Genomic DNA, 23293 nt, shown 5'->3' with positions numbered 1-23293 from the left:
AACCAGTAGAACAGGATATAATGACACATAGATGGTCCACTGATTTTCCAACAAAGAGGAAATGACAATTTTATGGAGAAAGGATATTTATTTTTTTATTTGTTATTATTATATTTTAAAGATTTTATTTATTTATTCATGAGAGACACAGAGAAAGAGGGAGGCAGAGACACAGGCAGAGGGAGAAGCAGGCTCCATGCAGGGAGCCCGACATGGGACTGGATCCTCCGTCTCCAGGATCAGGCCCTGGACTGAAGGTGGCGCTAAACTCTGAGCCACCTGGGCTGCCCAAGAAAGGATATTTAGTGCAATAAATGGTGCTGAAATAATAGGATATTCATATGGAAAAAAAAAAAAAGGTAAACCGTGGTTCATATCCTGCATCATAAACAAAAGTAAACTAAAAAATAAATCATAAACCTAAGTGTAAAATGTACAATTATGCAACTTATACAAGAAGGGTACCTGGGTGGCTCTGTTTGTTAAGCACCTGACTCTCAATTTTGGCTCAGGTCATGACCTCAGCATCATGAGATTGAGCCCTTCTTTGGGCTCCACATTCAGTGTGTAGTCTGCTTGTCCCTGTCCTTCTACTCTTCCCCACTTACACAAACTCTCTCAAATACATAAATAAAATCTTTAATAAAAAATAAAACTTATACAAGAAAAGATAGGAATAAATGTTTGCAATCTTGAGGGTGATGTTGAGTTCTTAGATCTAATATCAGAACACAATACATAAAAGAAAAAAATAGTAAATTGGCTTCCATAAGACTTAAACTTCTGTTCTTTGAAATTTACTTATTGGAGAATGAAAATATAAGACAGAAAGAGAAAAATATTCTTGAAATATATTTTTAAGTATGATCTTCTATCTAATATATAAAAGGAACTCTCTAAACACAATGATTAGAGAGCAATCAACCCAACTGAAATCAGGCAAAGACTTTTAAAAAATCCACTGCATCAAAGAGATAATGAAGGATAAGATTAGTTATCTGAAAGACAGGTCAGGAGAAAATATACATAGTGAGGCACAGAAAAAAATAAAAGTAGAGAAAATAACAGAAGTCTTGTGCAAAGCATAGTAAAAATCCTTTAAATCATCTAACTGGAGACCCAAAAGAAAGAAGAGAAAATATGGTTGAAGAATGTTTTTGAGGATAGAATGGCCAGCTACTTTCCAGTGCTGATGAAAAACATCAATTCAGAGATTCAAGAAACTGCCAGCCTCATGAAGGGTAAACATAAAACAACACCTAAGGACATTAGTAAAACTGATAAAAAGCAAAGACAAAAAGACGGTAAAACGACCATAGAAAAATGACGCATTTAGAGAACAATCATAAAACTTAAAGTTGATTTTCCAACTAACTATGGAAGCCAGATGAAAACAGAATGACATCATCAAAGTAATGAGATTAAAAAAAAAAAACAAAAAACTACCATCCTAGAATTTTATAACCAGAGAAAAAAATTCCTTCCATAATGATTACATTTTAAACAAACAGAAGTGATACCATCTTTCACCGGCTGACTTCTACTAAAATATATTGTAAGAGTTTAATTGGAAGTAAAATGACCCCTGACAGAATGTAACAACAAATGAAGAGCCCCATAAAAAAAAGAAAAATGTATGTAAATAGAAATGATTGTTGACTTTAGACAACAAGAAATACTTTCTTGGGTGCTTAAAATATATGTGGAAATAAACTTCATTACAACAATAATACAAAGATGTGAGAGGGTAAATGGAATTGATATTGTCTAAAACTTTGGTATTTTCCTGGAAGTGGTCAAGTATTAATTTGCATAAGACTTTACTTTTTTACTTTTTAAAAATTTTTGCCTAAGATTTTATTAGGTAAAATATCCCTATTGTAAATTACAAGGCAACCATTAAAGGATAGGGAAATAATGTAGACCTAACTAGTTAATAGAGGGAAAAGTTAAATAATAAAGATATTTGTCAATCAATAAAACAGAAGAGAAAATAGGGCAATCGATAAAAAAGGGGTATAAAATGAGAGTGGTGTGCAAAGAGAGAACACATACTAGGTTATGGTTTTAAATACAATTAGAGTTGTAACATATTTAGTGTATGTAAGCTATATAATACAATTTGAACACTAAGATTGACAAACTTATTACAAGTTCAATAATTCAATAAATTCAATATAAGCTGTTTATTTTTATTTTTTTTAGATTTTATTTATTCATGAGAGAGAGAGGGGAAGAGAGAGAGATGCAGAAACACAGGCAGAGGGAGAAGCAGGCTCCATGCAGGAAGCCCGACGTGGGACGGACTCGATCCCAGGTCTTCAGGATCCCACCCTGGGCTGAAGGCAGTGCTAAACCACTGAGCCACTCAGGCTGCCCAAAATAAGCTGTTTATAAAAACAAATCTTAAATATAAGAAAACAGAAATGTTGGGAAAAAATAAGGGAAAAATTGAAACTATGCAAACATTAAACAAAAGATAGTTTCTGTAGCAATACTAATAACTTTCATAGAAGGCAAAAGCAAAACTAGAAATAAGTAGGATTATTTCATAATTATGAGTTCAATTTACAGTGAAGATAACACAGTTGTAAATTTGTATATATCAAATAACCCAACTTTAAAATATAAAAGTAAAAAATGTATAGAACCAAAAGGAGAGGTATTACAAATCAATGATTATAATGTGACACTGTTATAGCTCCTTCAATAACTTAAAAAAATTTTTTTTCCTTCAATAGCTTTTAGAATGAACAAACTCAAATGTTTCTATTTGACAAACTTGGAGCAGTTACTATTTGCTGCTAGGTTTTCCCCAAAGATGCAAGAAAAAGTATCTTTGTATTTTCTGTCTGATTATGGCAGCTGAGGTTGAATAGAGGAATAAAGGAATCCAAAAAAACACGAAGGAACTCATGCTGCAACTCAGGTATAACTTTATAAATGGTGAAGAGCCTTTTCCAAAAAAGGAATCTAAAATTTGAATATTCATGAGAAAATAAAATTCAGTAAGAATATAGAAAATCTGAATAACACAATTAATACACTGCACAAAATGACAGAAAACATAGTCCTCTCAGGTACACATACATTTTATACAAAAATTGGCCTGATTCTGGGCCAGTAAGGAAGTCTTAAGAAATTTTTAAAAATTGAAATACTGTATACAATTTTATTTTGCCACAGAAGAGTAAAGCTAGAATTTGATGTCAAAACAACTAAAAATATCAAACTACTTAGAAATTAAACACATGTAATTAACTCAAGAACAAAAACCCAGAATTTAGAAAATAAGATAAATGATTTTCAAACTGTGGGATATAGGGAAATCAGTGCTTAGAGGGAAATTTATAGTCTTAAATGCATTTCCTAGAAAGAATATAGGCTAAAATTGAGTTAGCTCAGCTTCTATTTTAAGAAGCTATGGAAAAGAACTCTACAAACAAACCTAAAGAAAGTAGAAACAAGTAAATAATAAAAATAACAGCATAAATCAAAGCAATATAAAACAGGGGATCAAAAGGTATAAGCTTCCTGTTATAAAATAAATAAGTCCTGTAGATGTAATGTAGAGCATGGTGACTACAGTTAATAATACTGTAGTGTGTATTTAAAAGTGGCTAAGAGAGTAGATCTTAAAAGTTCTTATCATAAAACATTTTTTTAACTATGTGAGATGATGGATATTAACTAGACTTAACTGTGGTGATCACTTTACAATAAACATATATTGAATCATTATATTGTACACTTGAAACTAATATTGTCACATGTCAATTACATCTCAATAAAACAATAGGAATTAAAAAGTTCAGCAAAAAATAAAGCTGATTCTTTGAAAGTATTAAGAAAAAATTACAAATTATTACATCAGGAATGAAAAACTGGACACTACTCTGACACAATTCTCACTAGAAGGGTAACTGAAAGATTCAAGTGAGCAACTTTCTAACACTACAGTTAGTAATTTAGATAATATGAAAAAAGATTCTAGGAAAACAGAAGAAATAGAAGTTTTAAGTAGCTCTATTTATGTAAAAGATATTTCATCATTAAAAAACAATAAGGGAAATTCCACAACAAGATGGCTTTACTGGTGAATTTTCCCATATATTTAAAAATGAGGGGTACCTGAAGGGCATTTAAGTGTCTGACTTTTAATTTTGGCTCAAGTCATTATCTCAGGATTTGAAATTGAGCCCAACATGGGGCTCCATGCCGAGCAATGAGACTGCTTAAGATTCTCTCCCTCTCTCTCTCCCCCTCCTCCGACTCACACACACATGCTTGCACTCTCTCTCTCTCTCTCAAAAAAAATTATTTTTAAAATAAAAATTAAATCACATCATCATGTACTAACTGTTGCAAAATACAGAAAAAAGGAATGCATACCTATTCTTTTTATGAAATGAGATTCATGTTAAATCTTGACAAGGACATTAAAAACAAAAAAGCGAAGACTGATCCTTATGACATTAGAGGGAAAAGTCTAAAATATGATATTAGTAAATTTAATACAGAGGCATAGACAATGATAATATGACAGCATCAAGTGACACTCATCTTAGGAATACAAGATGGTTTATCATTTGATAACTGATCACTTTGGTTTATCACCTTAACTGAAAAGAAAAAAATAAATGATAGCTTGATAGATGCCGAAAAAGCATTTGACAAAAGTCACCATTCTTTCATGATACAAATTTCTGGTAAACCAAGACTAAAAGGAAAATTCCTATTTTGATAGAGTAACTATTGAAAACCAATAGAAATTATTAAAATATTTTTCCCAGAATCAAGGATCAGGCAAAGTTATCTGCTATTATCAGTTGATTTCAATTTTATGCTAGAGATTTAGTCAGTACAGGAAGCAAAAAAATATATTATAAAGATTAGAAAAGAATAAAAAGAGAATGCCATTATTTGCAAATGTCCTTTTTAGTGTCTTCAGGAAATTGAAATACAAAAGCCGCTAGGTATAAGATTAATATACAAGAATTAGTTATAATTCTATGCAACCATTACATACAAATTAATAATAAATTTATAAAACTGTCATTTACAATAATATATAAAATATCAAATAGGAATAAATCTAGCACATAATGTCAAAAATAATGTATACCAAAAACTATGATACATTAACGTGAGAAGAAAAGAAGATTTTGCTAAATGGAGAAATATGCCATCTTCGTGGATGTGAAGATTCAACATTGCAAAGATATTGACTATCCCTGAAATGTTCCATAAATTTAATGTAAGAAGAATATAACCAATTTTTGGAAACTGATAAGCTAATTATAAAACAACTGGAGAAATGGTTTAGCTAAAGGTCCAAAAAAAGAGAAATCTTAAAGAAGAAAATACAACTGAAAAAGGTCTATTACTAGATGTCAAGATGTACCTTAATCACACATACATCAAATAACAAAAGTGGAATTATGAAACAGTATTGAAGAATAGCAAAAAATTAAAAATTATGGGCAGCCCGGTTGGCTCAGCAGTTTAGCGCTGCCTTCAGCCCAGGGCCTGATCCTGGAGACCTGGGATCGAGTCCCACGTCAGGCTCCCTGCATGGAGCCTGCTTTTCCCTCTGCCTGTGTCTCTTCCTCTCTCTCTCTCTGTGTGCATCTGTCATGAATACATAAATAAAATCTTTTAAAAAATTAAAAATTATTTTAAAAATTGATTATATGCTTAGATAAATATTTTTTGAATAAGTCTCAAAACCTCTAAATATAAAGAAAAAATTGGGAACCCGGTCTCAATAAGTTAGTATTTTCCATGCAACAAAGGATACCATATACCTTTTAAAAAATGAGATAAACTATAGAAATGTATTTGCATATAAACATAGGTAGGTTGATATACAGAGTGTTTTAAAAATCTTGTGAATCGATAACAAAATAACTCAATAGAAAAATAATCAAGTGATAAGTATGGGAAATAAATAGAAAAGAAAACCTAAATAGCCAATAAATACATGAAAAAGTGATTAATCTCACCAGGATTCATGCAAATGTAATTTGAAGCAACAGTCAGATACAGTTTTGCATTCATTGAATTGGTAAAAATTTTAAAATCTTGATAACATCAAGTGTTGGCAAGAACAGGGTGCATCTTTGTGGGAGCAGGGATCTCTACATGGTGGTGGTGGAAATGTATTTTGATACATTAGAGAATAGTTTGGCACTAATTTCCACTAAGACTGAAGATGCGCATGCCCAATAATTCCACTTTCAGAGTTGGTGTTGTTTAGTACACACTGAACTAATGAAAAACTGGGAAACAATATAAAACAAATGGATAAATTGTGGCATGTTATTGGCTGGGAGAGAGATCTTCCAACTTCAGAGTAATTGTAACTTCAGAGAAGGGAGAGAGGGGGGATGTATAGTCACAATGATAATGAAGATGAGGGGATGATTTTCAATGTTATATGTAAATATAAAAGTTAATACTTGCAACCTCTGGGTGTTTTCACAGATATTTCTTACCTTTTTAAGTTGAAATGTTTTATAAGCAGAAAGAAAAACTTGTTCTAGGATAACAGCAGTTTGAGTGGGGAGGTGGGAGGCAGTTGAAGGAATGGAGCTGATGAAATTGACCTGTCTTGGCACTTGATTAATGAGAGAAAATGGAGGAGTAAAGAGTGAAGGGGAAGGGAGAGGGGTGGGAGAGATGGAGAGAGATCAAAGACGAAACTGCAGTGTAAATGTTAGGGGAGTGGGTAGGGAGTGGGTGAGGAGTGGGTGGGGAATGGCTGGACTGGGCACAATAGTGCTATTAACAAAACCAGAGAATGTGGGGCAGGACTCTCAGAAAGGAGAGGATGAGTTTCATTTTTGAAGAGTGACTCATGGATACTGATAAGACACCCAATTATAGATGTAGTTGATAGTGGCCAAAATGGGGAGAGAAATTAAGGATGAAGCTGTAGTGTTTGAAAGCAACAAAATTGATAATGCAGGCCATGAGTTAGCTAAGTTTCCAAGGACATGAGGATTCAGAGAGGAAGAAAAAGAACCAGTACCAAATCTTTGGCATGACCATGACACTGGAGTATTGGCCTCTGAAGGGACACAACACACAGTGGGGAATTGCGAGAGGCTGGCCCAGAAGCCAGGCCATAAAAGAACTTCACAAAGGGGTGACCATTGGTGTTCATGGGATGGAGACTTGAAAGAGGGAGAGAAGGCAGGTAAAGCTGCTTTGTGTAGCAACTAGGGGGTCCCTGATGACTTGAGGATGCTGAGAAAGAAGGGAGAGGCAATGGTGGCTATCAGGGTGGCGGTCTGGCTACTAAGTGTACGCAGTAAGGATCAGGGGGCCTAAAGGAGCCACTGCTTCCTGGACGAGTGTCAGCTGAGAGGTGACATTCTATCCATTCTGGTTGCTCCTCCTGAGACTGGCCTTCTTCCAGACTTGGTGAGGGCTCCTCCAGGGGTTGTCATCCTCTCACCTTCCTCCTGTGGGATCTTAGCTGAAGAGCATTGGGGAACCGACTGAGAAATAAAACTGTTTATCCCAGCCCTGCATAAATAAATGTCACTTCGCTATTCCCTGCATCTGAATCGCTGATAGCCTATATTCTGCTGATCTTGTTTATCCTTGAAGCTGTCCTCAAACATTTCCCAGTCTCCTGAATTGCATACAAATGGATGAATATTTGAAAAAGTGTGATTGCTGTTGTTTGTTATTTTGTCCTGCCACTGTGCTTTCTTTTACCATCTGGACTGGAGGTGGACTTGTTAAAAAAAAAAAAAAAAAAACAACACCCAGAAAGGACAGTCTCACGAATTTGAGCCTACAAGAGAGAAGGAAGTCCTTAGTCTCTCCCCCAGAAAACAGATCTTTACAGAGTTTCCTGGCCAAACATGCAGCCAAGATGTTGCTAAATCTGGGAAGCTTATCAAGTGCAAACTGTGAGCCTTCTCCTCACAACTGTGTTCAACTACACATGGTCTGTTTGTTGCTTTAAATGAACATCACAGGAATAATCACAACAGACACCTGTATGGCACTGTGCACTTTTCGAATTATTTCCACATGCAAGAGATAATTTCATCTTCCCAACAAACCTGTAAGGTTCTGAGACTCTGAGAGGTTACATGGTCAAGATGCAAAGCAAGGCAAGTGTTGGGGCCAGGTCTCTGCTGCCCACCCAGTGCTCTGCAACACTGTGGTGTGTCTTCATTAGATTCCAGATCGAAGACTTTAGATATCTGACTTTGTCCACAACAGCAGGCAGCCAGGAGGAAATGAAAAGGTAAACATTCATCTCATGCTGATAGATGTATAACCAATTCACCATTTCTTTGTGCAAACCCATTCACCATTACTTTGGAATCAAGTATATTCACCAGAGCCTCCCTTCAAGGAGAGCATTATTTGTTTGGAGGAAATTGCTTGGCAAACCAATCATGCTGGAGGCTTGGTTCCCAATGGAGCTTGGGCTTGCCCTGAATGAGGAAAGGAACTTTTTGGTTGATTCACAAAGAAAGAGGAAGTGAGAAAGGAAAAATAATAGGGCAGAGATGGGGAAAGACAGAAGGCTTTATGTTTTATATTATGACCTTTCCTTGATCTCTCAAATCTAAATTATAAATCTCATGGAATTCTTGAGGTGAATGAGTGGTTTGAAGACAAGAGATGGATGAGTGGTTTGAAGACAAGAGATGGATATTTTGTGTTCATATTTAAGAAGATTAAGTCATTTTGGGGCTGAGAGAAAAGTAGGAGCTCAATTAGGATGCCAGAAAAATTGTGAGGACCTTTCTGGATTGTGATAGGCTATGGATTTGGGATTTAGGCCAAGTTCAGCTGCATTTCTGAAGAGTAGGAGGCCTCAGCAAGCACATGGATTGCTTCAGAAATTAGAGAGCATTTTCAAAGTCTGTGTTTGCATGTCTTTGATCCTCTAATTCAATAGACAAAAGAAAACAATTATATATGGGTACATATGCATAATGTATAATATGTATAGTAACTGACTTATTCAAGAAAAATGTGTCATAGTAACATAGAATCTCAGTTTAAGTGAGGAAGAACATTATACTTTTCATTGTACTTCCTTCTAAAGGCAACATTGGCTAACACTGAGTAGCTGCTTATTGGAGACATTTAGGAAGATGCTGATAATATCTGCTAAGAACATTGTAAAGACAATCTTCACTACAAGAGCACTGATTTTCATCAACTATAAAATGGGTCCCTCATTACTTTTTTTAATTAGAAGAGAAAAATGAGGGGCTTTGAAGTCATCAGAAATACTATCCACAGTAATTTCCAAACCTTAACAACAAAAAAAGATGAGCATAGCAAAGAATTAAAATACAATTTGGCCTTCAACTTCAATTCCTGACAAAGTTATTTTCTCCACTAATTGCCTAATATTTATTCTTTGTCTCTGACTGTTTGGATTCTGAAAGAACGAGCTTGAGAAGGTTCAATACACACATAAGATCCATTTTAGATCTTTCACACTAAAGATAGACTTTCTCTTTATTCCTTCCTCATTATTACGAAGAAGAGATATGTGCCTAGTATTCCTTGCAAGAAAGATATTTTGTAAAGGTGCTTCACTTGCTGGAAAACTCTAGGATGAAAATAAAACAAAGAAACCTCCAAAAGAACAAAAACAACAAGAAAACCCTTCTTTCAGTTTGTCTGCTTACACTGGAATGTGGAACTGAGTACAGCCCAGAGACTTGGTTCCGGGTAAAGAAGGAAGGCAGGCGGAATTGGCACCATGCAGCCTGTGAAAATTGTGGAATGTGGGGAAGAGTTGTAAAATTTAAAGTCATATTGATAAAATCATCAGCTTCAACTACTTAAGACAGGAAGGAGGCAAGCATAGGGAGAATTGGCCCTGCAATGAAGGGAGTGAGAGAGGAAGGAAAAAGAAGAATATGAAGGGAAGCCACAGAGGAGCAAGGGATATGAAAAGTATATTGGTTTCCTTTTTGCTGCTGCAATAAATTACCACAAACTTAGTGGCTTAAAGTAACACACATGTATTATCTTATAGTGCTGGAGGTCAGAAGTCCAAAATCAGTCTCAGAGGGCTAGAATCAAGGTATTGGCAGGGCTGTGTTTCTTCTGGAAGCTCTAGGGGAGAATGCATTTCTTGCTTTTTCCAACTTCTATTAGTTGCTATTATTCCTTGGCTCCTGAATACATCTCCTGTTTCCATGGTCTAACTGGCTTATCAGATTCTAACTTTCCTGTGTCCCTTTTAAAAGGACCCCTGAGATTACATTGGACCCATTTGGATAATCCAGGATAATCTTCCCTTCTCAAGATCCTTGGTTTAATCACATCCACAGAGTCCTTTTCATCATAGAAGGTAATTAACAAGGTTCTGGGATTAGAAAGTAGGGGGTAGGCTTGATCCAGCCTGTTACAGAAGGTGTTCAAAAAATATCATAAAGAATGTTTGTGATCATAATTAAGTAGATGAATGGACATGTAAGGACACAAGGAACAACCAGCCCAATTATCCTGGAAACCTTCATATAGGGTGAATAGGTGATGACAATACATACTGGTAGAATGCCTGTTTTGTGTCAGGGGCATGTTAGGGATTTGGGGGAAGAGAGACTTTTGATCCTAGTTATGGGGTAAATATCTTGTGTTTTCTGTCCTTTCCTTGCCACGTTGCCATTCTTTTTTTTTTTTTTTTTAAGATTTTATGTATTTATTCATGGGAGACAAAGAGAGAGAGGCAGAGACACAGGCAGAGGGAAAAGCAGGTGCCTTGTGGGGAGCCCAATGTGGGACTCCATCCCAGGACCCAGAGATCACAACCTGAGCCAGACAGATGCTCAACCACTGAGCCACCCAGTTGCCTTGCCACTTTGCCATTCTTTTCTTATCCTGGAAAATGATTTAACTTTAAGTTCTATACTCAGGCATTCACTCCCTTCAGGGAGCTTTCAATGAGCCACTATACTCCCCTGTGAAACAGGGCATTCTCTGGTCTCACTTCTTTTAAAAGAAGAGGAATATTATTCTTTCTAAAACCAAGGGAAGCAGACTCCATGAAAATAATTTGTAAAGTGAGTCTCTGAATTTCCCCTATTCCTCTCAGTTAGGTTCAACGACTAATTCTGTTGAGGTAGTATGGAGAAAAGAAAGAGAAAGATGTCAAAAATAATTACAGTAACTGTATTACAGTGACCTATTTTCTTACCACCTAGCATGGTAAACCTATATGATTTTCCATGTGTCAAGTAGAGACTTAGGGATGTGATGAGCCAACTTGCTGATACTCTACTACAGAGGAGGACAATCCCAGCACCTGAAAGTTGTAAGACAATCCACTTGTGTTGTAATCTGTGGAATGGAGGGACGTTAGAGTCAAACTGGAACTAGATCTCCCTTATCAGAAAACTGAGTAATGCAGAAATCTCTGTAAGCCCTCCTTCAAGAACGTGCAGAAGTGCTACATGTGACTGTACATTCATCCATCCAGGATATTCTACCTACAAACATGCCCACCACAGGGAATCCCTGGGTGGCTCAGTGGTTTAGCACCTGTCTTTGGCCCAGGGCATGATCCTGGAGTGCCAGAACCAAGTCCCGTGTCGGGCTCCCTGCATAGAGCCTGCTTCTCCCTCTGCCTGTGTCTCTGCCTCTCTCTCTCTCTCTCTTTCTCTCTGTCTATCATGAATAAATAAAATCTTTAAACAAAACAAAACAAAACAAAAAACATGCCCACCACATAGTGGATATCAACAATGTGCCAGCAATGCAGAGAACATCCACAGCCAGTCTATTTAGATGCAGAAGTAACAATTATAAGCTCAGTTAAGTAAAGACTTACTTGACCTTTTCTATTTCCTTCCACAAATCTCCAACAGAGAGTGAACTGGTATCTAGAAGACGAAGGGGAAAAGGCATGCATGAGCCCTATTACCTCCTATCTCCATAAAGAGGGGACAAGGAGAACATTGAGTCAGATCTGAAATGAAAACTTTAAAAATAAATAGAAACGAGTTTTAAATACAAGAATGACAAGGTTCTAATAAGTATAAATGTCTGAAAACTTAGAGAATCTGGCCAACATGTTATTAAAGAAGGCTATCATTGGAATAAACCATTTCGTTTATATGCCCAAGAAGTTGGGTCCAGTTAATAAACTGGTTACATAAGGATTTAGGATATAAAATTATACTTAATTGTTTGCTCTCATTCTCAGCTCCTTGAGGTCAGAGAATATGGCACCATGGGGACAGTTTAATTGCAAGGGACCTAAACCTGCTCCAATTACTTCACCAAAAAATATGTTTATTATAAGCAAAGACACATCACTGAAATACAGAAAGAAAGGAAAAAGCAAGCCTTGTGGACAAGAAAATTTTGGGTACTCTGGCAACTGGGGGTTCAGGTTCAATAACCTTCAAAGTAATGCTCCACCAATAATGAAACTCAGCCAGCATTTGGCTCAGATTCTTTTACTTAAAATGAGACAGAGATAGAGATAGAAAGGAGGGTAAACAGACTTAGCCAAGCTTATAAATTTATTCAGTTAACGTTGAATGAGGAATTGGTATGATTATGAGTAGCCAGTTCAAGTCATACAAACATTATAGAGGCATTTAATAAATGGAATTTGTTTAGCTTGAGAATCTTAGATTTTACTGGTTTATAATAATCACAGTATCTCAATAACTAGAATGTAAAGGTCTTCCACTTGTCTTGAAGGGGTGCATTTGGAAGAGAGATATATAAGAAAGCCCTACATCCCATTTCTTGTCTTTCATAATTAATATGTTCTTTGTTTCAGCATTTTACTAGAATTGCAGCAACCAGCTGCAATGTCAGGAACTAATCAGCTTGCTGCTGCAATCTTTCCACCCACGTTGGAGATATTTATCCTGAGAAATTTCTTTTCTTCTTTTCATGATACTTAAGTACCTTGTAAAAATCAGTTTGTTGACATGGCACATCACATAAACCCCCAACAGAATTAAGAAAACAGCCCAAATGGGTAGCCATGAAGTCAAAGGTAAGAGTGGGAGGTGGAAAGAGCCTGTCCCCTCAAGGAGTTGCATCAGAAAAATGTGAATTTCTTTGTTATCCATGTCCTTGACTCCAGAAATTCTAATAAACTCCAATGCTATGTAATTCTACATTATACCTGCTCATAGCCTCTCCAGAACACTACTTCACTGGATCAGCATCTGTAGTGCTGGGAAAGAATAAAACTGAGCACATCTCAACTGGGTCAGGTATTACCTGTTGATGGTTAAGGGAATGCAAGATGATAGAGGATAGTGACTATACAATGAAAGAGAAAAATATCCACCAGAGTGGCTTCGATTCCAGACTTTCTCAAATGAGGAAAATTCCAGACTAGCTCTTCTAAGGTTGTCCTTATACGGTTGTTCTAAAGTTAAGTGTTTTGTCTTCAAGCGTTATTTATAGAGGAGTTCAAGTTCACATAAGTTATTTATGTTTTTAAATTCACAGAGTTCTACATAAACGTTGATAGAGATAGGAAGAGACGAAGCATATGGAAGTGTCACAGGGAAGGTTCTTCCATCAAGAAGGCAGATCTAAACTTAGATGTTGGATGATGATGGAAAAATACAGCATAGTAAGCCCTTCCTCTTCTGACAGAGTGCCAATTTGTGACTCTCTTGGATTGATGAGAAACTCTGATCTCAGAACCTCTGTAAACTCTCTTGCTTTTTATTTCCTATGCTTCAGACTCAAAAATTACATTGTCTTCAGTTATTCTTTCAAGGAAGATACAAGAGGCTACAAAGGAAAAAAAGATGCAGGAATGGGGAAATCAGAAAGTACCATCAAAGTCATTGTAAAGCAAGTACATATATATAACATACATCCAGACACACATATTTATATAGAAACGACAGTGAAGTGATAACAATAAAAAGAGCTCCTCAAGCTTCTAAACATGGAATAAGATACTAAAGTACATCTACTTTCATATTATATTCCTTCCAGCAGCTCTGAACTTTATGTGGTTCCCTATACATACTATCTATAGTCATGATACCCCCAATGCTTAATACTTACCCCCACTTTCTCCTCAAATAACTCTTACTTGAGCTTTAACGCTCAGTTTTAGTGAAACTGAAGGCACTGATAAGTAAATCAGAGGCCAAACTCTCTCCCTGTTTTGACTACTGAAGAAATAAAAAGATTGCCTAATTGTGAGAAAATGTGACTTTCCTATATAATTATCACAAAGATGCCATAGGTAAGTTTTTCTCTTATTCTGTAGGTTAAGAGGTTTCCCAGCATTATTATTTTAGTTGATGAACTAGTTTGGCAGATGAACTCTTACACGGACACCTGATAACACAGATCAATGGGAAGCAGACTCCCAGGGTCCTCTTCAGAATGCCAGGGCACTTTTTGGACACCTTTAAGTCCTATGAGTACATTTGAAACCAGGTACTCCAAGGTAACTAGAGCACTAGAGAAAGAAAGACTCCTCAGTTCTTCATTTATCAAAACATCTGCTTTAATGCATGAAGAAAATGATCTTATGTATGTGTGGATTATCATGATCTGGCCTATAAAATCTGTAAGTAATACTGTTACTATAGTGCATGGTAGGAGTAATGGTAATACATCGTTTTCATGTGTGAAATGGGAATAATAATGTATATCTTGCTGACCTCATGGAGATAAGTGAATTCAAGAAAATGAATGTAAAAATGCATTGCAAGCAATTATGCATTAAATCGTTGTTCTTTCCCTATTTTTGACAATAGAAGATTAAAAGTGGGCCCCCAGATTTAGGTAATACGTGACTTTATAGAAATTAGCAAAATATGACCACAGTCACATTTTTCTTCCTTTTAGAAATTATGAGACAGAGTAAAAGAAAGTCTATAAAACTTTTGCAAAAGTCAATTCAGTGTTTTTTCTTTTTGGAATTCACCAAAAACTTGGTGGAGGATGAAATAAAAAACAAACAACAACAACAACAAAAAGGTAAAATCCATCTTCAATAATCTTAGAAGACAAATTTAATAGCAGTTGCCAAAATGTGTGTGAGAACTGCCAAAAACAGTTGATACCAGGCAGAAGCTGTGAGGGACAAAGTGCTAATAAATATGGAGACTGGCAGGAAGGCTCACTAGCATCTCAAAAAAAAGCCCCAGCAAAATATACTTTTTGTTCTTAAGAGATTACCCTAAAATACAGAGACCATATTCTTTGCTTGCAAAAGATGGATGTAGCAATTTCAGTGAGAAGGGCTGGTGGTAGAAATTTCTGCAAGGTGGGTTGATTGAGCAAAGCAGAGGCAACGTTGCACAAAGAATCATACAGAGAAACCATTTTAGGAATAGGCAGCCACAGACATGAAAAGAGCCTTTGGAATCAGAAACCTCTTTAGTCTGCAAGATTATCCTAAATTCTATCCTTTGCCTGCTTTTCTATTCCCCACTCTCAAACTTGTAGAAATGCCTGGCCCAGAAAAATTCATGTCATGCTATGATGACAGAAAAAAAAAGATAATAGCTAAGTATCAACTCGAAGATAACATAAGAAATCAATGGGAGAAGAGCAATATTTTTATAAAGAAAATGCATAAAATATAACCATGGTACAGTAGAAAGTTGTGACAAAATATTTTGCATAAGTCAAAAAAACTTATATAATCAGTTCTATAAAGTAACATCAAAAACAGCAATACAAGAATTTAGAAGAGATAGGGAAACAATAGAACATGAAAAATGAATTTGCAGAACACAAGAAAGAAACAGAAAAACCCATCATTTAGAAAGGAAGACAAAATTAGAAGGAACACAAGAGACGATAGGCATGAAGAAACACAATAAAGAAGTCATTAATGTTAAATAGAAATTAAACCAAAAATATTTAAAAAATTAAAATCAAACAATCTACCATGGGAAAGTTAGCTAAAGAACATCTTTTTTATTAAGGATTCAAAAGATCAAGTCATTGTAAGGTAGGTATCATCCACACTAGAGCACCTTTGAGAATAAAACAGGACAAGGTAAATGCTAAATGTAATGAGATCCTTGACAGTCTTATGGCAATACTTTCTTGAACAAACTGGAAACTATAGTCACCCTACTTTAAGACAGCAACATTAGACATAACGGTTCTGCATAGGAATATCCCATGTTTGAGAACAGTAGAGCAACATTCAAAGTTTTTAAAGAAATCCATCAATTTCATATCTAGAAAGTTCATCTAGTATATAGACAAATTGAATCAAGCATACCAGAACTCAAGGAATATTTTTCCCCAACATATTTCTTGAATAAAATATTAGTGAATTACTTTAGCAAAACAAGGGATGATTGGGGAAATTATGATACAAGTACTGTTGGTGAGCACTGAAAATAATTACCTGAAGAACAAGCACACTCCAACAGGTGTGGGGACTGGGATGAAAAGAAAAGTAAGTAATATGCACCCTGCTCATGCAGAAATGCTATAAATATCAAAAATCAGGAGGGGAAAAGAAAAACAAGGAGGGAGAGGGAATTTACCGATTCTTTCATCTATGACACCTGGGAGTTAAAGAATATTATTTAAACACAACAAAACAAGTAATCAACTTTATTTAAATAAAAGTTACTTAAGAATACAAACTAAACATTAAAGAATATTATTGGCTGAAAGTGAATGGTGAAAGAAAGAGAGAGAAGAGGTAGAAGGTGAAATGCAGTGATGTGATCAATGTTTTATGTTAGGAGCCTAAAGGCAGTATATAAGAGTACATAAGATAAAGGTTCTTATAAATAAGAACCTTTAGAACAATGTAAAACCTTAAAAACAAAAGGAACTAAATGTAAACAAAGCAAAGACAAACAAGCAACACTTGTTTAAAAAAAAAAAAACTATTAAAGGAATTTCCAAATGGATAAGAAAAAAACCAACTACCTCATAGAAAATGAACAGAGAATGTGAATAGAGGTTATGGAAAAAGAAATCCATTCATCCTAAAAGAAATAAAAAATTAACAACTACTCTAAGATAGCACTTTCACCTAAACTATGGGCATCAATCTAAAAGTCTCACATATTGTATGGTGAGGTTTTTAAAAATAAAGTGTAAAATAGCAGTTTTAGATTCACAGCAAAACTAAGCAAACAATACAGAGAGTTTCCATATTCTCCTTGCCCCTAAGATACCCATAGCCTCCTCTACGACATCAACATCCTATACCAGAATAGTATATTAGTCACAATAGATAAACCTGCATTGACACATAATTATCACCTGAACTCCACAATTGACATTAGCGTTCACTTCTGGCGTTATACATTAAAGGGTTTTTGACGAATGTACAACATATATCTACCATTATTAGACTTATTATAGTTCCAGTGTCCTAAAAGTCCTCTGTGCTCTCCCTATTCATCCTTCCTTCCCTAAAACCCCTGGCAATCACTGATCTATTCTCTGTGTTCATAGTTCTGCCTTTTTCCAGAATGTCATATAATTGGAATCATGCAGTATGTGACACTTTCAGACTGGCTTCTTTCACTTAGTAATATGTATTTATAATTTCTCTATGTCTTCTTCATGGCTTCCTTTCTTTTGGGAAGATATCATGGAAGTGTCGTTACAACACTTACTGGAAGGTAATTTAGCACACCTACCAAATGCATAAACTTTGAATCTGGCTTTAATGGTGAGTTCATATTGGGGAAGGCCTTGTGTGCCAAGTTAAGTTCTCTAAATAGTAGGAAACATGAAGATCTGTAGAAGTAATGTAATTAAATTTGAGACTTGGATGAGTCAAGTGGTAACAATATATGGACTGAAATTTACAGCCAAGAGAAATTGAGTCACTTTATATGAGACTATCTTAGTTAGGCATAAAATAATGAAGGGAAGAACTAAAAAGGATAATGATAGGAATTTTGAAAAAATAGTTAATGATTAAAAAATTCTGAAGTAATAAACAATAGAATCTGGAAATATTAGGGCATCTCTTAAAGATTTATTTATTGGTGTGTTTAACAAAAATTTGTTAAAACGTCTACTCTGTACCAGCCTGTAAAATTGATACTTGCATATTGGACTTGGAATAAAGTAAATGAAAATGTGTAAGTATGCTTCCATGTGTTGGAGATGAAGGTTTAAATCTCAGATGAGAGACTGATAAATTTACTCTTGAGAGTCATCCTCAAGTAGATAGCAATCAAAGCAGTGAAGACAGAGCAGGTCATTCTTTTGTACACTTTAGGTCAGAGGCACAGAATATCCAGAAACTGGACTTCAGGGATTGTTTTTACAATTATAAGGTAGAAAAAATAGAATTCAACAAAATAGATACATTAGGAAGAGACTCAGTAATGTACATAGCCATGAAAACAAATGTGGGGAACATTCAGAATGAGAAGATGATAAAAAATACCAAAATCCATAGAGAAGTTGCTAAGGTTGGTTAATTTGACATAAAATGTGTCATGGGTGATTTAACAGAGTGTAGATGCAGAGTTACAAAGACCTGGTAAGTAATGGGTATTGAAGAAATATAAGTATGGATAAAAATTATGAATTTGAGAACTAAAAGTTAGGAGAATCATATGAAAGTTAAATGAAGAGGAAGACACTTCAAACTATTTTTTAAATAAGCATAAAATTGTGCATACATGAAGACTGTGGAAGATATTAGGGAAGAGGGAGAGATTTAAGATCCGTGGGAGATCTGTGCCACTAAGATCCATGGGAGATCAGGTGTATTTTGGTCTCAAAATGTGAGAAATCCATTTCTTAGGGATGGAATTGTTCTTGGAAATAACGGAAGGAAGGAAAAAATATTGATTAAAAATTTATACTGGATTAGGGCTTACTTAAGAGACTGAGATGAAATGAGAAAATTGCAGAACAGAAAGCAGCTACTATACATAGGTGCTATTTTCTTGAGTCAAAGGCCCTGGAATATCAAGCAATTTGAACAAAAAAAGGAATATATTCATATAGCTCCCCTTGAAATCATGGAGAAACATCCCATTAAAACAATACTTTCTCCAATATAGACATAGTTCAGTCAGGCAATATTGTGCATTTCAGTGATAAGAATGTGAGAAATACATCCAGTATGTACTGCTGACTAGATAAACTATATTAAGAGATATTCCTACAAAGAATGACAGGGCAATCCCATTATCCAGTGAGGCATAAATACTGTTTTATCTAATCACCTTGGTTGAAAAAAGTATAAGCATTTTCTATTTGTTTCTTTTTCCACATACACCGTGGGTCAAATCACATCAGGGAGCATCCATGGATACGGTAAGTAGATAATGCATACTACTGGCTAGATGTACAACTTTCACTTTCAAATCAAGAGTTAACTCAGTCTGATATTTCTGATGGTCAATAGTTATTTACTAAGTGCCATCAGTTTATTAGTGATAAGAATATGGGCAGTTTGTTTGGAGGTATGATGATTAAATTTTACATTCTAAAGTCAACAAAAGTAAGTAATAAAGGAGTCAGCTTGGTCAGTCAAAAATTCATGTGAACAGAAGGCCTTTCTGGTTGGTGGTAGTGGATGGCCACCTACATAAATTCACCATGTTTGTCCAATAACCCATGTAATATCATATGACATTCTTTTCTTTTTCAGGAATCCCAATGCAATTTTCTATTTTTAATTGTATGTCACGTTTTTTTACCCACTTGGTGTTAGAACTGATGATAGTAGGAACTTATTGATATTCTAGTGCTTCATTAATTAAAGGTCTTCTAATTAATTTTAATTACCCCCAAATAAACTTATTTTGTAGGGGCATAGTTTAAAAATAAATGTAGGATTCAAGTTGGTAGGGTTATAATTATAAACTTGGGGGATCCCTGAGTGGCTCAGCGGTTTAGCACCTGCCTTTGGCCCAGGGGCATGATCCTGAAGTCCCAGGATTGAGTCCCACATCGGGCTTCTGCATGGAGCCTGCTTCTCCTTCTGCCTGTGTCTCTGCCTCTCTCTCTTTCTGTGTCTCTCATAAATAAATACATTAAATTAAAGAAATAGACTTGGTCATTTTTACCACTAATGCATAATTTCAAAAAGCTTTGAAGTATGAATTTTACCAAAACTGTGTCTTTATTTATATTGTGAATGTCAACCTTTATGTCTATGGTAAAAATAAAATTAGATATCATTATACATTATAGTAATGAAGGTTAACACAGTGAATTTTACTTCATTGTTGCTTTCAGGCCTATTTTAAATGTCCACATTTGTACAAATTTTCTTTTAGGTTCTATTTTTCTACATATTTATTTCTTCTATTTTCCAATAAAATTGTCGATGTCCACGTTAATATAAACAGTTATGACATGTAATACTCTTTCCCATCTAGCTTTAAAGATGTCCTATTAAAACTATTGAGCCTAGGGATAGTGGTTCTATATAAAAAAACTGTATGACTTGATCTAGTCTATTGTCATCATAAGCCAATATCACTGGGCTCTTGTTATGAGTGGGAAATCCTGCTGGGCAGTTAGGCTGTAATGAGCAATAGATGGAGTCCTTGGCTTTCAGTATTTTCAATATAGGGGAGGAAACAGAAATTAAACTGAAAAAAGGGCAACAGCAAAGAGATCACACATTATCTAATTATAATTGATAGAAAAGATGTACATAAAGGCCCCTGAAGGAATAAATGAGGGATAGAACCACTTAAACAACATGAAAGCAGAACAGCATAAATAAATTAATCTGTTCACACTCCTAAATAATTATCACACACAGTTATATGCCAAACCAATTAATTTGAGATCATTAAAAACATGCAAACAACAAAACACAAGGAAACATCATTCTTTATGCCACTAGGATCATTGAAACATGTTTAAGGGAAGTTACATTTACTGAGTATCTGATACTATGTAGATGCCATTTCATTTGTTCAGTTCTCCAGATAAACCTGTGAAGTGAACTCAGAGAAAGCAAAAATCTTGCTCAAGGTTATTCAAATAGTGCCTAAGCCAAAGTTCAAAACCAGATCTGTGTGATATCAGAGCCAATGTTTCTCCCCGTTTGCTTCTGTCTCCTTTAAAACATAAATCATTTGTGTCCCTTTACATCAAGGATCATTCCTTCAATGAATATACCAGCTTGTGTCAGATCAATGTTTTCTGAATGTTATTAATTACATTCAGTAAAAATTGATATAAATCACAACTCTGTAAGACAGCTTTTAAAATCATTCATCTAAAAAAAAATAAAAAATAAAAAATAAAATAAAATCATTCATCTCAAACACCAGCACAAGTATTTTATGGAGTCCTGGGATGTGCTATATTATATTCCCTGTCACTAGAGCTTCTTGCATTCTTCCCTCAAATTAATCCAACTTAGTTACACAATGTTTATAGCTCCAATCAATCAATGCTTTCATGGAGAAGCCTTTCACTAACTTCCTAGACTAGTCAAATTTCTTTCTTAAATACCCATGCCTCTTAGACACTACCATGGTGCTATATCCCTTTTGCTTATAGCACTTACTATACTAATTGCTTTACACCTTCCTGAGTGTGAGGATTTGAGGGATGCCTCTTTAAAAACTGCATGAGGATACAGACAATGCTTTTGCTCAATATAGTTTCAAATCCTACCATATCATACCTGGAAAAAAGAGTTTAAAAATATATGTTGAATATCATAAACAGTCTTGTACATAAAAGAGTCAATTAATAAATGATATTATTAGTGACTTTTTCTGCAGGCTGGCATTTCTAGTTTCCATGAGGTAATATTGCAGTAAACACACATACTGGCTAGAATTTTGCAGCACCCTATGAGATCACTCAGATTATGATCACTCAAATCACTCAGACTATGAAAGAGTCAAGAGTGAGTAGATAAGAGAATGTCAATATTCTTTATGTAGGTGGGCTTAAATAATTTTATTTACATAAAGAAATAAGAATAAAAATTGGAGACAGATTTACCAAAAAATCTAAATTCAACTTTAGACATTAATGGAAAGTAGAAACTGTGTTGTATACATGTGTAATACATTCATGACATTCTTAGTACATAGAGACACTCAAAATCTAGTGAATAAATAGATGAATGCTTGGCTCCTGCAAAGCACTTCACATATATTATTTTATTTTTACAATTCTTATTAGCATATTTTCTCACTGTTCTCATTTGAGAAACTGAAGCTCTGAGAGGTTAAGTAATTTGCTCAAGTCATCCAGACACTGAATTGTGAGACTAAGATCAGAACCAATTCCAAGTTTATCTAGCTTCAAAGTCCATTGCTCTTCTCACAAAACCACATTACTTTCTGATATACACTAAAAGAAAGAAAGAGGTAGCTAGAAGGAGATAAGTTTCATCCTGTCTGGAGATGGGATTGAGGAAGATTTTTCTGTGTTTCAAAAATGAACAGATCACCCCAGAAAAACAAAGATGGAGGTACAAAAATGCACAGGAAAATGGACTTGAGGGAATTGGAGATGAGGTGAGGAAGGTCTGTTGGATCCTGATTGTGAATGCTCTTGATTGCGATGCTAGAGAGTTTGAATATTCATAACCAAAGGGATGGTATAGGAAGGTTTTACAAAGAACTCTAGCAAGCAGAATTGTTTGTATTTTGTGAAGGAATATGGATAAATTGTCTTTGATGCTACTCAAAGTTTTTGCCACTCTTCGTTAGGTTATTTGGATACTCTTTGCCTCTGATCTCTTACTAGCCACTATGCAAATGTCAGATTTATCTTCCCTAAACTTTATTTTAAAAATTATATCATAACTCTTCTCAAAAATCTAAACATTTTCCAAAAAGATAAAGTTTTAGGGACACCTGGGTGGCTCAGCGGTTGAGCGTCTGCCTTTGGCTCAGGCATGATCCTAGGTTCCGGCCTTGCAGGAAGCCTGCTTCTCCCTCTGCCCATGTCTCTGCCTTTCTCTCTGTGTGTGCCTCATGAATAAATAAATTTTAAAAAAAGAAAGAAAAAGAAAAAATTCTAACTTCTCCATGGGACGATTAAGATGCTGTATAGTTTGGCACTGACTCATGTCTCCAGATATAGTCCTCTTCTGAATCCCTCCTTCAATTTATGTTCCTTTCTTCACTCTTTCCTGGACAAGTCAGGTTTTACCTGATTCTAACACTTTATCCATCCTCCTTTCCCCTGTCTTCTATAATTTATCTTCCACAGCTCACTTGAAGTCCCATTTTATTCACGAGAGCCCCTTTATTATTTTAGCACACACTGGTGTATCCTTTCACTGAATTCATTCTTGCCTAGGTCATGCCCCCTGACATCAGTGTTTTGAGCATTTACAAAAGCAAAGAACAAC

General features: G+C 35.2%; 1 long non-coding RNA gene across 2 annotated transcripts in view; it reads left to right on the top strand.

Moving 5' to 3' along the window:
- LOC112659081 (uncharacterized) overlaps positions 1–13676 on the top strand; it is a 46800-nt gene extending 33124 nt beyond the window's left edge. For both annotated transcript variants that reach the window (XR_003136160.3, XR_003136159.3), the window contains 2 exons: positions 10245–10348; positions 13477–13676. This is a non-coding gene — a long non-coding RNA (uncharacterized LOC112659081). The remainder of the gene's footprint in view (positions 1–10244; positions 10349–13476) is intronic.
- The last annotated feature ends 9617 nt before the right edge of the window (positions 13677–23293 follow it).

The sequence above is a fragment of the Canis lupus genome, chromosome 2, assembly GCF_003254725.2.
Source record: "Canis lupus dingo isolate Sandy chromosome 2, ASM325472v2, whole genome shotgun sequence".
Lineage (NCBI taxonomy): Eukaryota > Metazoa > Chordata > Mammalia > Carnivora > Canidae > Canis > Canis lupus.
The sequence above is the reverse complement of the archived record's forward strand: the minus strand, read 5'-3'. Positions and strand labels throughout refer to the sequence as shown.